Here is an 18,001-nt window from a genome sequence, read left to right on the forward strand (position 1 = left end):
CAGCTCCACTGTCTTCAAATCCCTGAATTCTGCTCTGTGTGGAGATGGAAATGGAGCAGCTACTCTAATTCCTTCCCACTGAATGGTCTCTATTAGGTGAAAATATGCCCTGATATATTATCATGGAGACAAAGTCTCTCCCCAGCGTCCTGCTCTGTGGAAACGCATGAACACTTGCCCCCCACCCCAGGCTAGTCTAGGCAGGTGGGCATGCGACTCCCCTCCCCGCTGAAGCACGAATCCCCCAGGAGGCGAGTCCATCCTTCTTCGCTCCATTCATTTTCAGGGCCAGATGGCGTTCGCCTCATTGACTTTCACTGCTGATGAAGTCTTGTTTGCTGGCTTCTCACAGGTTGCTTCAGTGCATTTATTTCCATCCATTCTTCCACTTGCCCCACTTTTGCTGTCTGTGTCACGTTATCATGATGGCAGGGAGACAACTGGAGCTCTCAGCAGGTAGACGTTTTCAGGGAGCAGGCCAAATCCAGCTTCCACAGCTGATCACCCCACCCCCCACCTCCTGGCTCCAGGAAAACATGGTGATGGGGGCCCTGAGAACAGTAGATTCAGTTTGTTTGTTTGTTTTTAATTTTTTTAACGTTTATTTATTTTTGAGACAGAGAGAGAGCATGAATGGGGGGAGGGTCAGAGAGAGAGAGAGACACAGAATCTGAAACAGGCTCCAGGCTCTGAGCTGTCAGCACAGAGCCCGACGCAGGCTCGAACTCACATACCGCGAGATCGTGACCTGAGCCGAAGTCGGACGCTTAACCGACTGAGCCACCCAGGCGCCCCATGTTTGTTTGTTTTTAAAAACATCGCTGAGTAAGCAAGATGACAAGGCCCCCAATAACAGCCATGAGCAAAAGGATGATTTCTACTCCAATCTACCTCCATCTTTCCGACCTCTGTTACCATTTTGCATAAAACTAAGTCTAAAAAGCAACTTCAAAGACATTCCCCATCCAGGTGCTCTGTTTGGTCCCCGCAAGGACAATCAGCTGGGACGTGGGGTCTCTAGGCCTCAAGTGTCTTCTCCCAAATGAAAAGGCTCCATCTTCTTTCTAGTCAAACAACAGTCAAAAAAACATCCTCTCCCACCTTGAAAACCCAGGTATACTTCCTGATAGAAGCCACGTTTCCAGCTGTCCCTGTTACTTTCTGCCTTCTGTCCAGTTGTGGTTAGTTGTTGACTTGCCTTGGTCTGAGTTCCCTTACATATGAGGTGTTTCTGTTCTATCATTTTCACCAACTCTAACATCCTCAAGAGTGAGAAAGAAGCGCCTACCCTCCTTTAGCATCTCCAAGAGTCTGGAGAAGAGCAGGCATAGAGACCTGTGATTCAGTGGTGTTGGTGTCTGTGACTTCACAAGGCCTGGTTTCTAGTTCTCCTCTAGCTGTGCTCTGAGTTCTCAGGCCAGCATTGACCCTGTCTACTCAATGGAAAGACCAGCTTCTGGTCACCCACATGCCCTTCCAGGGCTTGAGTACAATGCATGTGACTGGTGAAGAGCTCTGAGATCTTAAGAAGAAATAGGACAGAGAGACTCATGGTCATTTCAGAAACTGAGTTACACTGAAAAAAAAAATCCTGCCTTACATTTTTCATTAATTTCCATCATTCTTGTATACCCTGGTCCTAATTTGGCTCTGCCACTTGCCTTTCTCGGCCTTTCTCTCTGCAAGTATTTATGACATCATAGAACCACTTCACATTTGAATTTAATTGACTCTCAGTGTATTGTTAAAAATCTTTTACTGACTAGCACGTGGCTCCCTGGGCCCTGACTCTGCACGTTGGTGGTGATGGTGGTGGTGGTGGTGGGAGTGGTGGCAGTGGTGGTGCATTATGTGTGGTGTGTATGTGTGTGTGTGTATTACAAAGAAACAATCCAGCAAATGCCAACTGGCAGCCTCTCTGGATCAATAATATTAACGATTTCAGAGACTTCCGAGGAGCTACTGCCAACTCTTTTGGCTTTTTTCAGTACCATTATCACTATTACAAGGACACCCTAAGGCCTTTTTACTTAAAGACATGACAAAATGCCCCAAGTGAGAGTACTGTTGATTTCTGTCTTCAAGGCCTGTAAGCTCAATGCTTCTTAGAGGGGTGAATGGCTGGGGTAGGCCTGACCTTAATTTGTGGTCACGGATTCAGAGGAAGGGATGGCATGGTCTTCTGAGAGCTCATTTTTTTTTTTTTTTTTAGATTTTTTTTTTTAAATTTTTTTTTCAACGTTTATTTATTTTTGGGACAGAGAGAGACAGAGCATGAACGGGGGAGGGGCAGAGAGAGAGGGAGACACAGAATCGGAAACAGGCTCCAGGCTCTGAGCCATCAGCCCAGAGCCCTACGCGGGGCTCGAACTCACAGACCGCGAGATCGTGACCTGGCTGAAGTCGGACGCTTAACCGACTGCGCCACCCAGGCGCCCCGAGAGCTCATTTTTTTGATAGTGTCCATGTAACCACTTATTCTGCCTCATCCTGAGAATTTCCACTTGCCTTTATGAAGACATGCTTAAAAAGACCCAGGGGTTCACTGGCCAAAAAGGTAGTGTTTAAATGCCCATTCTGGTTCCACACTCTGCTCTGCCATTTACTGGGTGTGTGTTCTTCTCAAGGCCCTCCATTCCTTGGCGCCTTGTTGCCTGTTGCATGGGGTGTGGGAGTGGGAGGGCCTAATGATGAATGACAGCTGAGAAATCTGAAGAAATCATCTGTTCATTCCATTTGACACACGTTTCTTGAGGACCTACTCTGAGTCAGACATTTTTCTAGGCTCCAGACTGATGCTATGCAGCAGAAATTTAATGTGAGCCATATATGTAATTTTATTCTATTTTTAAAAAATTTATGTATTTAAATTCAGGTTAGTTAACATACCGTGTAGCATTGGTTTCAGGAGTAGAACCCAGTGATTCATCACTTCCATATAACACCTAGTGCTCATCCCAGCAAGTGCCCTCTTTAATGCCCATCACCCATTTAGTCCATTCTCCCACCCACTCCCTCTCAGCAACCCTCAGTTTGTTCTCTGTATTTAAGAGTCTCTTGTGGTCTGCTTCCCTTTCTGTTTTCATCTTATTTTTCCTTTCCTTCCCATTATGTTCATCTGTTTTGTTTCTTAAATTCTACAGATGAGTGAGATCATATATTTGTCTTTCTCTAACTTATTTCACCTAGCATAATACACTCTAGTTCCATTCACATTGATGCAAATGGCAAGATTTCATTCTCTTTGATTGCCGAGTAATACTCCTTTGTATATACATACCACATCTTCTTTATCTATTCATCAGTTGATGGACATTTGAGTTCTTTCCATAATTTGGCTATTGTTGATAGTGCTATTAACATTGGGGTGCATGTGCCCCTTCAAATCAACATTTTTGTATCCTTTGGATAAATATCTAGTAGTGCAATTGTTGGGTCGTGGGGTAGTTCTACTTTTAATTTTTTGAGGAATCTCCACACTGTTTTCTAGAGTGGCTGCACCAGTTTGCATTCCCACCAACAGTGCCCAAGTGTTATCCTTCCTCCACACCCTCACCAACATCTGTTTTTTTCCTGAGTTGTTAATTTTAGCCATTCTGACAGGTGTGACGTGGTATCTCATTGCAGTTTTGATGTGTATTTCCCTGATGATGAGTGAGGTTGAGCATCTTTTCATGCATCTGTTGGCCATCTGGATGTCTTCTTTGGAAAAGTCTCTATTCATGTCTTCTGCCCATTTCTTCACTGGATAATTTATTTTTTGGGCATTGAGTTTGATAAATTCTTCATAGATTTTTGATACTAACCCTTTATCTGATATGGCAATTGCAAATATCTTTTCCCATTCCGTCAGTTGCCTTTTAGTTCTGTTGATTGTTTCCTTTGCTGTGCAAAGCTTTTCATCTTGAGGAGGTCCCAATCTTTCATTTTTTTGCTTTTGTTTCCCTTGGCACATAACTAATTTTAAACTTTCTAGTAGCCATATGAAAAGAGAGGAAACAGGTAAAATTAATTTTAATGATATGTTTTAGTTAACTCACTAGAGCCAAGGTATTAGCCTTTCAACATGTAATCAATATACAAAGTACTAATGAGATATTTTATGTTCTCATTTTCATCCTGACACTTGAAATCCAGTAGGTGTCTTACTCTTGTGGCACACCTCAGATGATGGCCACATAGGCTTTGACACTGAAGACCTGCACTTGGACAGAATTGTGGCTAACATTCATTGGGTTCTTGTTAGAAGACAGACATGGGACTAAGTACCTCCCATGCACTAAATAATTCCATCCTACAACACAGCTCATAGGTACTGTGTCACAGAGATGATCAAATGGAGGCCCAGAAACTATAAGTTGCTCCAAACCATATGGCTCCTGAGTGCTGAGCCAAGGAACCTGGTCCCTCTGACTCCATGTACTTGGGCATGTATTTACTATTTCATTTACTGTGTCCCTTTGGGACAGTTAGCCCATCTGAATCTGTTAACAGCATGTGGTTGCCTTTAGCTCTCAGGGCCATTGTGAGGGATAAAAGAAAACTATTGAAAAGTGGTATGAATCGCTTGCTCTCTCTCACTCATGATACCAAGAACAGTCAATGCCCTTTGATTCCTCCAATTTAGATTAAAGCCATCATAAGCTAATAGGCTGCAATTCAGTGTCAGCCTTTTGGGGTCCTCTTGGTCCCTGTGACTTACGGAGTTCTAAAAGAACATGTTCCTGGCTCCACAGCCACCCCTGTGTGCCATGCAGGGCCTGGTGGAGCGCTGGGCCTCCCCCAGTGGTTGGTTCACACTGAAGCTGACCCGAGCGAACACCACAGGACACCATCCTCCACTGTGGATTTTTGAAGGTAAGCTCAGGGGCAGCATGTGAACTTAAAAATTTCAAACTTTTGAGCCCACAGTTAAAAAATCACATTAAAAACTTTTCACACAAAACCCTAGATTTCTAGTTTGTCTCAGAAAAAGATATGACAGTCCATATTCCCACATGACTATCGCTGAGTAGCAGCTGTCCCTTTCAGAAGGGGCATGTGCCATCATTGGCCACGTCGTCACCACTCCCTCCCACCACCAATCCCTGGCCCTGAAGAAGATTAGAGTTTTCATTTATCATCACACGTTTGCCATCGCTCTGACTGGAGATCTCTCCTTCTGTCTGTATCCATGTCCCTGCAAGCCAGACCACACACGGGCAGGTTGTGTGTTTCCTAAGACTTACAGTTTTACCCTTTTACCCCCCCACCCCACCCCAGCACCTTGCAACACCTGCCTGGTCCCAGGGTCTAGCCCTTCAGCCACACACACAGCCACTCTCCTCTCCAAAGGCGATGTGCCAGGGTCAATTCAAGCATCCATCCCTGCAGAACCTGTGAAACCCAAGCTTCTTGCCAGTCTTCGAAATACTGAGCATTTGCTCCGTTCTCCAGCGATGCAATTTGAGTATGTGAACACACTGCTGAGGAGGCTGACCTTAAAAACCACAGTGAAGGGGCGCCTGGGTGGCGCAGTCGGTTAAGCGTCCGACTTCAGCCAGGTCACGATCTCGCGGCCCGTGAGTTCGAGCCCCATGTCGGGCTCTGGGCTGATGGCTCAGAGCCTGGAGCTGTTTCCGATTCTGTGTCTCCCTCTCTCTCTACCCCTCCCCTGTTCATGCTCTGTCTCTCTCTGTCCCAAAAATAAATAAAACGTTGGAAAAAAAAAATTTAAAAAAAAAACCACAGTGCCCGTTTCTCCTTTGCTGGGAGCTGGGGAAACAGCCGCACTGCCTCATCGAGTTGTCTTCCTAAGAAGACCATGCAGTGAAGGGGCTGAGAGCGCAGAGTTGGGAGCCAGGCTACCCGAACCAAACCTGGCTTCCACCCCTCACTACCTGTGTGAACGTGGTATCCCTGCACCTCATCCTCCCATGTGGGAATACTGAAGCATACAGGTGCTTCCATCAGTACCTGGTGCAGCTGGGGTTGGCGGGTGCCAGCATTCTGACAATGCAGAGCAGCTTCCCAGCAGGTCACACCGCTGTACCATTTCATCTGACTGCCACACAGGAGGCATAGCAAAATCCTTATTGTCTTCTCCATTAGCACCACCGCCACAGACGCCAACTCCGGGAAAGGCTTCTTTTATTTTTATTTATTTATTTCTCTATCTAGCTATTTATTTTTGAGTTTATTTATTTATTTTGAGAGGGAGCGAGAGAGAGAGAGAGAGAGAGAGAGAGAGAGAGAGAGAGAGATAGCATGCAAGCAGGGGAGGGGCAGAGACAGGGAGAATCCCAAACAGGCTCCACACGGTCAGCACGAGAGCCCGATGTGGGACTTGATCCCGCCAAACTGTGAGATCATGACATGAGTCAAAACCATGAGTCAGATGCTTAGCCAACTTAGCCACCCAGGTGCCCCAAAGACTTATTTTAGAGAGTCTGATTTCATAGCAGGGACTAAGGCACTTCATTGCCTTTCCACACCACTAAATATTCATGATAATCAGCAAGGAAACAGACCCAACAAAACAGTCCCTGTTTCCTTCCCATAGTGCTTAACAAAGAGTGAGATGTGTACCCCAGAGTAGAGACACCCAGACCCTTTGCACAAATGACAAGGCCCAAGCCTGTTCCCATGTGCGGACATGCACAAGGCAGTGGCCTGGCTCCCTGCCTAACTGCACCCTCACAGTTCAGGGACATCAGGGAAGGAAGGGCTGGGCAAGGGTGTTCTCCCACACACAAACTCTGGAAGGAGAAAAGAGGGATTCTGCTCTGCAGACAAAACACAAATGCCAACACAAAGGGCAGGATAAGTGTAGTAAGTGACCAAGGTCAACTGGGCCCCAGTGAGCAGGTTGCAGAGAGCGTTCAGGAAGCCTGGGGACCTGGATCCAGGCACACCAGTGCCACCAACTACCTGAGTGACCTCAGTCAGGCAAACCCTCCACCCTTCTCAGGCTCCTCAGCCAGGGAGGGGACAGACCAGGTGTCCTCTACTGTTCCTTCTGGCTGTGACACTCTGTGCCCATTCCTTGGCCTCGTGGCCACACTTGTGTGTTCTGTCCACCTCAGTCCTGTCAGAGGTACGCTGTTATCTCCCAAACTCGCCATGGGCTGGATCTATAAGATCCAGGCTCTGAATGAGGCACTTCTTCAAATCCCAGACCTGAATTGGGCTCAAGAGAAGCTTTTCTTCCATAGTGGTAGCTTCCATGCTGGGCTCTCCATACTTGTGTATTCATTAATCCATCCTTCTGTTAATTCAATACCATTAAACACTTGCCCCACATAACACAGCATGGGCACGAGGGAGAATGAGTAAGACAACCCAGAACGTAAAATCCAGCAAGTTGTCTCCAGGACATGACCCTGGATCTCTGAGAACTGCTATGTCAAAGCATCTTGTCATGCCCCTGCTTAAACAGACATGCCATGGCTATCCCACGGCAAGCTAACTTCATGAGTCAGGTGGGTGGAGGGGGCACCTGAGGACCAGGCTCACCTCTCGGGCCACCTAAAGCACCATGCTCCCCAGGCCTTTTGCTCCAGCCAGAGACACAATCCCCGTCCATGCTACCCTTTTCCTTCCTTGTTAAGGGCCAGCGGATGGTCTGCAACCAAAGCATTTCCAGACATTTCCCCCCAACTGCGTTGTGGGCTCTGACGTCAAGGGCTTCTCTTCTTTTCCCAGAAGCCTGGATGGCCTCCCGCTGACGGAGCCCGATAATAAATGAGTTCATTACCCTGGCTGCTGGGGCCCATGACAGCCCATCTGGTGGCATGATTAATGAAAACTTTGACTGGGGAGGGAGGTGTCATCTCAGGGCCGGAGAGCAATTAGCTGGAGCGTCTTCCAGCCCTTCCTTTCCGACCGATGCCTGAAAGAGAGCAGGGTCTTCGTGGGTCAGTCCCATCGCCTTCCTCTGCTTTATGTTCCCTGCGGAGCCTCCGTCCCCAGAAGCCCACTCTAATTAAGCAGAGGCATCTGATCCTCAAATTCCCCAGGTGGTGCAGGGGGACCGTTTCCTGAGAAGTGGATTTTTCTTTTCCTCCCAGGAGCAGAGCGTGTTAGGAGTTTGAAAGAGGGTTTCACCTTCTCCTTTCTTGACCCCTGTGCTCAGGGACAGTGAACTCCCCATTTTCCATCTGCATCCAGGGATGATCTTATCACTCTTGGTTCTGCCAGCTACTGTGAAGTAAGGCCTCAGAACCAAGCACAGCTCTTCAGCCCATGGCACCAGAAGGCCTGCATTTGTGTGTGTGTGTTGGGGGGGGTGGTGTTGGTGCTTTCCTGGTCATAAGTGACACTGCTATTCTGGTCCCCGACTACCTGTGATAATGGTTTGCTTATCTCTATGTCAGAATCCAGACAAGGTAAGTCTCAGACTCCAAGAAGGAACCCCACTGTTTCTGGGGCAGAGACACGAAAATTCTGTCTTTTTTGTGTAGCCCACAGGTCCTAGAATATCAGAATGAGATCCAATTTGGGCTTCTCACTTGAATGAAGCCATAGTAGGTACCAATTTGCATCCTCACAACATAGAGCAACCTGTTGCCTTTGGTCTACAAAAATTCTGTGTCTGTTTCTGTATCAGTTCTTCCCCCACATCTGAGCTCCCAGTGTTCTACAATCCCTGAAACAAAATATACTTTGGATCTTTCATTCACACCAAGGTATAAATAGCTGATAACAGCTTAAACTATTACCTTTATTAGGAGCGTCTCCATTTTAACAAGGACCAAAGCCTTGAGCTAGGAGGCTGTGTACTTTCAGAAAAGGAGCCAATGAATGGAGGGAGGCACCCTTGGAGTCTTTTAAGCCTCCCAGGAGTGAACATTCATTCTAGAAAACACATTAGGCCCCTCTGTTTCTCTGTGTCCTCACCACTACCCTAATGGGAGTTAGCATCATTTCGCCATAATATTGTAAGGAAGAAGGGGGGTTGCAGGGTTCCTCCTCTGGATGGCCTGTCGTGTGAGACTTCTCAGGAACAAAGATAGAGATGTCCTAGAAATGTGCTTGAACTCTCTACTCAGTTGCTTCCTGTAGGTGTTTGTGCTTTTTGGTACCATGGCATGAAAAGGACATGGCTGAGAGACAAGGAGTGAGTATAGCTAAGACGAGGGCAGGAAGATGGGGTTATCCTTGTGAGACACTTTGACTTACACCAGGAGATAGCTTCAGAGTTTCAGCTTTGCCTGCCTTACAGATTCACTGTGAGATTATAAGGAAAAGCCCCTAGCTCTCTGCATCTGTATCTTTTACATGGCCCTGTGACTTCTTATTGTATGGAAATAGGGTGACAATCAGGAAAATTTCATTGTGGCAAAAGTGTTGAATTTTAACAGGGGAGAATTCTGTTACTTTGTTTCAAAGCCCCAGTGGCTCCCTGAGAATGGTGGGTGTGCTCCATCTTTGAGATTTGTCAGTTTTATTTCCCAGTGTGCCTAGAACAGTGCCTGGCACTTGGTAAGGAATTCTCCATAAGTATTTGTGGAAGAAAGGAATGAAATCAACCAGGAAGTATCCTTCAAGCCTTCAGGTAGTCCAGTGTTTATGAACTTTTTAAAGTCATGGAGCTCTATGATCAGACAATATCTTACATGTATCCGCAGTAAAGAAAACAGAGAGGGAGCTCCTCTGGTTCAAGTGTGTGTGTGTGTGTGTGTGTGCATGCGCGTGTATGGAGGGCGAGTTCCCTCACCCACCTCCCATTCTGAGTTTACAGATAAGAAACGTGGGGCCAACAGGGCCTGTGTGACTTGTGGAGCTACCCCCAGGCCCAGGTGCCCCTCTCCTCATCCAATGACCTCCCCACTGCATTGAGGCTACCAGACTGCCCAGTGGATGGGCCTGGGGTACCCTGCCTGGCCACCCATCCCCCCCCAACTCTTCTCATCCAGAACAGCCCCACCGCTACCTGTCACATGTGTGAAGCTTCTGCCTAGGCTTTCATTTGAGGGAAGGGTTATAATGCTTAAGAAAGAAAACCATTGCTGGGGGACTGGAAGAGGAAGAGAATACTGAAGTAGAGGTTGGCTTGGTGGGAGGAACCTCAACCTCCCTTTATTATATGACTCCGAATAAGTCAGAACAGACATGCCCAAGGCAGGGACTCGACGAGTACTCTCCCCTCTGCTTTCTTTAGGGGCTTGTTTCATTCTGTGCGGTGGGGAGAATGCTCTTGCCTCACTGACCAGGATTTAATTTGGTGGGAGAAAGGGAAGAGAAAGGGACAGGTGAGGAGGGAAAGAGCCAAAGAGTCCCCATCTCATGCCCTCCAGCTCTGAGATGCACAAGGCCAAAGACCTCCAAGCTACATAGGAAGGAGTAGCAAGACAACCTTCCTGCCAGGGTCCTTCAGGCAGATGTTTAGAGGCAAATACCGCCAAGAGTAGGAGGGAAACACCAGGAGATGGTGCCCAAACTTGGCCACATGTGCAATCAGCTGGAGATCTTTATACACTATGATGCCTGGTTCCTGAATTTGGATTCACCCCACGGGAGTTCTTAAAGCTTGTTGGGTGTTTCTAATGTAGAGCAAGGTTTGGAAACCACTGCAGGGAGGGCAGGGATGCGTAGCCCTACCTGAAGCCTCCCCACTGAGCAGCTGTGTGGTTCCTACCCTACTTCTCACCAAGTGTGGGCCCCAGGGGACAGGACCCCAGACAGGACAGAGTGCACAAACGCGGGGCCAGCCCTGTGCTTATTCTGCTCCACAGACCACAGGTAAAGGTGGCTAAAGGTGACACAGACCAGAGCTTTGCAGGAGGCCGCAGAAAACAGGAGGTGGCAGGTTGTGAGCACTTTCCTGAAAGGCGGGGAAAGGTCAGAGAGGGTTGTGGCTGAGGCAGGAGGGAGAGGGACGGGTGTGTCAAGGTGGAACAGTGAGCAGCCAGGTGGCTTGCTGAGAGGAGGAGAGGGAACAGGCTGGGGGGCAAGCTAACTCAGCCTGGCAAGTGCACAGAAGGGGGCAGTTGGGTACGTGCCCTTGACACCAGGCCTCGGTGTCCCAGGAATCTCAGGAACCTAGAGGGAGGGGAGAGACGGACTTCCACCAGCTAATGGCTGCTGGTGGGGTCACCTCTCGGCCACTGTCCTCCCTGCTTCCTTGGAGGCTGGCTGGTTCGGACCCTCACTCTCTCCCCAGTCTTTCAGTGACTTTCCAACAGCTCTCCCTGCACCCTCTCCATCCCTGCTGCACGTGCCTGCCAGCATAACTTTGCTGAAGGGCCCATCTGGCTGCATTTCTCTTTTCAAAAACAGGGTTTGCCCACAGCTGCCCATCATTTTCCATCATGTGTCTCACCCTCCAGCCAGACCAAACCTCCCTGAACTTGGCCTGAATGCTGCCCCGCTCCTCCCTGTTTACTAGATTCTGTTCTATTCATGGTCTGTCTGAAATGCCACCAACTCCAGAAAGTGTCCTTGCTTACCAAGACTGAAATTCATGTCGACTTCAGTCCCTTCAAGCTCTTCTTGGGTCCCTCTTGGAGCCTTTCCCACCTTGTGGATTTGGGCTCTTTGTGAACTTGGAGGACTAGCAGTATGCTCTCCCACTCTGACCTTCTGGAGTGCCCAGTGGTGTTTTGGATACAGCATGTGCCCAATGCATGCTCACTAAATGGAATTTTATGGACTAGGAACCTGGGCCACAGGTCGCGAATAAGTGTGCATGTGGACCTACTTGTAGGGTGGCTGGAATATCGAGACAAGAGACCCTTCTTGCCAGACATGGTCCTGGATAAAAGATCCCATTGTCCCACATAATGCCCATTAGAGCAAACATAAAAGGACAGGGCTGGGACTAGATGGTGAGCATGTGGTCTCTCTCGTGTAAGAATTCATGGATACAAGGACACAAAGACACAGACGTAGCAATAACAGCCAACATTTGTAGAATACTTTGCACTTTGTTTTGCGTTCACATTCTCAAGAAATACTTCACGATTGCAGACACTTCACAATTCCGCAGTCTGACCCTTTCCACTCACCCGAGATATATACTTGCTACCTCTCCATCGAGCGAGAACATCTAACATGTGTGTGTGTGTGTGTGTGTGTGTGTACATGTGCATGCACGCACACCTCTAAAGAACTTTGTTAAGTTTATCTATTTAGAGTGCACGAGTGAGGGGAGGGTGCAGAGAGAAAGGGGGAGAGAGAGAGCTAATCCTAAGCAGGTCTGCACTGTCTGCGCAGAGCCCGATGCAGGGCTCAAACGTACAAACTGCAAGATCACGACCTGAGCCAGAACCAAGAGTCAGACATTCAACTGACTGAGCCACCCAGGTGCCCCCCACCAACCATTTTGTAATATACAGAAAGGAGAGACTGAAACGATTCAGCCCCTTCCATATTTCAGGTGTTGTTCTAAGTATCTGATAAACACACAAACATACTCCCCAAAGGCCTGCTCACAGGTGTCTGTGTGTCCAACTCAATCCACCTCCTCCCTGTACCACACCGCTCTTTCTCGTGACTCTACCTGTTTGCTCCCTGCAAACATGATACCCAATCTTAGTGGCTGTTATGGGTTGGTTTGGGTCTCCCACAAAAGCGAGGTTAAAGTCCAACTCCTAGTACCTCAGAAAGTGACCTTATTTGGAAATAGAGTTGCTGCTGGTGTGGTTAAGATGAGGTTCCACTGAAGTATGGTGGTCTCCTAATCCAGTGACTGGCTCCTTATAAAAAGATGTTCTCAGGAACGAATATAGTGGCCCAGCAAGGGAATGTGTGCAAGTATGTGGATACACTAGGTACAGGAATGTACCTGCATGTGTAGTGAGTGTATGTGTGTGAGTATGTATGTGTGAGTCTGTGTGCACACACATATTGTGCCTGTGAAGTCAAGGAGCTGTTTTTGCCCCTCTCCCTTCATGCATGTGTGCTTGCACACGCACGCACGCACACACACACACAATACCTTTCAACCCTGAAACTCTGAGTATCTTCTTGGCCTAGACTATTAATAAATGTCAGGCACTCCCCTGCCTGCCTTTGCCAGTGGGCCCATGGCAGTTTAAGAGTGTGATTAAATCCTTATTAGGACACTAATCAAAGTAGCCCATAAAAGGCATCTAACCCTGAAGCTGTTGGGAGTATGCAGGGCCCATAGAGCTAGAAGTTGGGGAGGGGAATCTTTAAGCAAAGGAGACAAGTGACACATTACAATGTGACCAACCTGCTGAGGATCTAAGACTTGAAATGCACAACACACACACGCATGCACACACACGTGCACACATGCGCACACACGTCTCTGCCCATCTAGAACTCAAGCTGCCTTTTCTATTAGAGAGCTTCCTATTCCTCGTTTCCTGTTTCAACACTCAAAAGGCAGCTCTCCGGTTTGTAGGAGAAAACAGATGCTGTGCTGGGTGATACACCCTGGATCACAGAGCAAGGTAAGGACAGAGATGGAATTGTTCCTCCGAATGTTGAGCTAATCCATGTAGGACTGGGATGTCCACTCGTAGAGGAAGAGCAGGGCATTTTAAAGCCAGACAGATGCTGGTATAGAGGAGGAATGGAAACTGGAGAGGCTGATAATGGGGAATATTTACTGTGCACTTATTATGTGCAAAGCATTTTTGTGGGTCATCCTCCTCCGTACTAGCAATGTGTGCTAGTAACACAAACCCTGTCTGACAGTTGCAGAAACCAGAGCTAGGAAGGGGCGAGTAACCTGGCCAAGGTAAGACCAGGAAATGGTAGTGGCAAGCTTTGAAATGTAGGCTATCTGATTCCGGGCTCAGGTCTGAATTATTCATGGCATTCAGTGGAAATTAAATTCTAGGAAAGAGGGGTAGAAAAGGTGTGAACTCACCAAATGCCCAGACTCTGCAGATGCATGAAGCCCTGGCTTCAAAATTCAAATTCCGTGCCCATACTCCTTCCTGGGTACCCCTCCAGCTCCCACGTGCCCCTCTGGGAACAGTGGTCGGGGTGGGCAGCACAGCTGCGCACGCTCACAGCGCTCACCCAGGTTCTGGCATAACGAGGGCCAAGGGCTGCGAGAGGCGTGACATGCCTCGTAAGCAGGCCCTGAGGATGGAGGTCCACGAGAGGCCCGGGCGTCATGGCAGACAGCAGAACCCGCTGCAGCTCTATCCAGAGGCTTCTGCAAGAATCTCTGGCGATCACATAGATGTAGGGGGATGGGTGGGAGGCTGAAAGGGACCAGCCGGCACTGGCTTCCTCAGACAGTGTTACTTCAGCCAATGGATTTTAAGTCTCAAAGCCACTAATTACCATACATCCCGAAGAATGGAAGTCTAGGTTTGAAGACTTAGTCTGGATTTACAGAGTTAGTAAGTGAAGGAACTGCGTGGAAGAGACTTCCGGGTGGCAAACCGGATATCCGTTCTCTGCCCCGCCTACCTGAATGGTCTCCTACGGGTTGGCTGGAATAACATGCCTTCTGGTTCCGCCAGCCTTCCCTGCCCTGAGGGTTAGACACGTGACAGATTTCAAAATTTCTGCCCAAAGACTGTGGTCTACATCACTCCCGTTTTTCCTGATTAAGAGGCACAGCTGGTGCTGCCCTTGCCGCCTTTCAGTCTTTGTATGGGAACAGGAGGAAAAGGCGTCAAGAACTGCAGCCTCCCCCTGATGTTACTGAGCCACCGAATCCCAGACAGCTGTCGGAGCCAGACTTCTCGGCACACCGAGAAAACAAAGGCTGATTTTGTTGAAGCCAGTGTTAGCTGGTATTCCCATCATTTACAGCCCGAAGCTCTCTGGACTGTCCTGACTGAGGTTCACATCTGTACTGCGACATTGGCGAGGGCAGCGAGGGCCAGGTACTTGAGTTCATCACTTCCGGGGAAAAGACTGTGTAATATTTTAGTATTGTAAAAATCGGGATACAGACTAAAAAGGCTACCGCGTTTGTTTGTTTTCCCCTTTCTTAACATAATGACTGGTATTTTGGATTGGAAGAAATACTGTATTTGAAAAGATCCCAGGAAACGGACTGCGAGAAAGACCCATCAGGTTTCTGGGCTCTCCAAAGATCTCCTTGTTCCCATTGCCTCTTGTTTGTCCAAAGTGGAGAGTCTGGCAACCCTCCTGCTGCTTTGACAACAAGGTACATTTGAAATGAAAACTCAAGCCGCTTATGCTAAAATATTTATGCTGCTAGTGACAAAACTTTTTCTCAAATTGTCTTTGAGCCTCTGATACATCCTTTTGGATACCTGCAGTGGCCTCCAACTTTTAAGAATATATTTGATGTCTGAAAACAGTGGGAGGTCACCTCTGGCCAAACCTTGTGAATAATGATCAAAACAATGCAGATGGTTTGCTCCAAGGAGATGACTAAACCAAACGCGTCGGCTCCCAAGACTACTTTGAAGAACACCAGAACTCTAGCCCTTTTTGTCTTGTTTCTAAGTCCCATGCCCACCACCAGTGGGTTTGGACAACCTGCAAGCAGTGTTCCAAATGGCCTGAGGCCTCCTTTCACCCACCACACATGCCCCACAGCCCTACTTGTGAGATCTTGGCTTGGAATTATTTTTCCTCTTGCAGTAAAAAAAAAAAAAAAAAAAAAGAAAAGAAAAAAAAAAAAAGAGAAAGAAAAAAAAAGCCAGAAGTATAGAAAAAGAAAGTAAAGCATAGCAAAGAAAAAGAAAAAAAGCCAGAATTTCTATATTATTGCTCATGCCTCAGCCTTTTGCTCCAAATAGACTCTCCTCTCCTGAGAGGTGAGTACATTCTGTTCTCCTCATCTCATCTGGCAAACATTGGGACACAGGGTTGACAAAGATGTTCTTGGGTGTTGCCAAATCTGCAGAAATGACAGGTCCCTCTCAGGGCAACTTCTGCTGGTTTTTTCCAACCCCTATCAGACATTCCCAGATAAGGCTGGGGCTTTATACCACCTGGCATCAGAAATGCCCTACAACTCCCTTTTACCCCCGCCCTCTGCCAAATGCTGTGGATGCAAACTGATAAGAGATGGGACATACTTTCCAACCTTTTATTCTTGCTAGGACTGAGATAGAGCAAAGTCATGTATATATTCCCTAAGATTGTCTAGATTTTCCAGGAATTTACCGTGCCCTTCCCTCTGCTTCTGAGCAAGACTGTTTCTAATCCAAGAAGGCAGACCAGCAGAGAGGGGAAAGGAATCTCTTTCCTGTTTTCAAAATCCCTGGAGATCTTTCCATAGAGTGTAAAAAGTCTTAACACCAGAACAGACACAGCATCCTGTGAGATGAACAAAAGCCACGCGACCACAGGGAATGTGTGTATGCATCTTTGATGAGGTGTATGATCTTGCCCCTATTTCCCCCATTTAAATCAAGTCAAACCCAACAGCTTGGAATGCGACTTTAGCATTGTGAGCAATGACAGATGTGCCACACATGCTACCCTTTCGTGCTTTCCTTGCCAAGCTGTTATCTACAGTTACTTTGAAGAACAGAGTTCATCTTTGTTCTTGCTTCTGAAAGGGGAGCTACAGATGTTTGATTTGGGCCGTAAAATCAAGGCACGGGGGTCATGTTGTTATCTAAGCAGCAGCTGAGTTCACGGTCACCTACATTTGACTGATTTCAGGTTTACACTTTAAGGAATCAATGTAATCCAGAGATGACTACACTCCCCATGGTCATCCTGTTTCACCCTTACTGTCCCTGAAGCACACAGTTCACAGCACATGTGAAACCTCTAAAATAACCAACTTCAAACACATTAGTGAGAAGTATTTCACTGAGTGTTTGGAGGGGAGACCCACATAGGATGGAACTAAGAATAAAATGCTCTATACACACCTGTGTTTTCCTAATCCCTGAAGTTCCCCTTCCCTGCTAGGTGGGCAATCTTTCTCTTCACCCACCTCTGCCTCTAAAACTCTCCCCTCACTTATAACATAACGCTCATCAAAAGAAAGGGTGGCAATTAGCAAGAACACTACCACCATCACATCTCTTGTTCCTCAAGCTTCCTCAGTGGTGTCATCTTCCTCCTACAGGCCTCTCCCCATCCTGCCGTCCCACCATCTGCTCCTGGGTCCTCACCCTGGCCCTGCGAGGGCTACTATAATTCCCAGCATGAAATGGTTAAGAAGGCATAGAGAAAACCAGAGACTCGCCCAAGCTAAGACATGATACAAGACACATCCTCCAGGGCCTGTCAGAGCCCTTACCCATCTATGATGCTGCAGAGGTGGATGGGCCTGGGGAATGTAACATGTAAGGCTGGGAATGGGGCTTGCACCTGGGTTGCCTCGTCTCTACCCCAGGCAGCACGTGTTCCTAATATTCAAGCCATCCCTGCAAAGCCATAGATATAAATCCCCCCTATGAATGAGAGGATCTCAGTCAGGTCCTGACCTGGCTTCTCCCGGGCCACCCTTCCCACAGATGAAATACAAGTGACTTCGCTATTCTGTTGTTTAGAGGTTAAGGGACTTGCTAAGGCCACAGAGCTGTCAAGTGTAACTGACATGAGGATTAATAAGCACTTGAGTATCGAATATCCAGGGACACTCTGAAGCACAATGCCATTATGTCTTTCTAAAGAATAGAAGGAAATCTAGTCCAGAGTTAGGTTCAGATGGAGAAAAGGGGTGTTTCCTTCCTCTCCAAGGTGACCACAGAAAGCCAACAATACCTAGGTAGGGATTGTAACTGCTGATTAGGTGGACTGACCTACATGGAGGTCAAAGTATAGACTGGAAGAAGCCCCCCCCCCCATCCCCCTCCTGATTCTCTCCTGCCTGCTAGAGGGAGGGACGGACAGAGGGAGGACTCACAAATGTGACTGGTGACTGAGCCGTGTCTACTCAGGGTTATTTAAACCCTTAATAGCTTATACATATACTAACCTCCACAGGTATTTCTACTTCTGCTCTATGATGCCAGACAGACAAGAAAACCAAAGCCTATTCTGAGTAGTCCCCACAAGATGCTCTTACTTTGTCCTAGGCTTGACAGCCAGCTGGTGACAAGATCTAGATGTAGGAAGCAGGCTATAAACTGAAGCCCCAAGCTGCTCT

At 47.7% G+C, this 18,001-nt stretch overlaps 1 long non-coding RNA gene across 1 annotated transcript in view; it reads right to left on the bottom strand.

The window, feature by feature from the left end:
• LOC125173982 (uncharacterized) overlaps positions 1 to 18,001 on the bottom strand; it is a 55,343-nt gene that overhangs the window by 35,508 nt on the left and 1,834 nt on the right. The gene's annotated exons all lie outside the window — the stretch shown is intronic.

Source organism: Prionailurus viverrinus, chromosome C1 (genome assembly GCF_022837055.1).
Source record: "Prionailurus viverrinus isolate Anna chromosome C1, UM_Priviv_1.0, whole genome shotgun sequence".
NCBI lineage: Eukaryota > Metazoa > Chordata > Mammalia > Carnivora > Felidae > Prionailurus > Prionailurus viverrinus.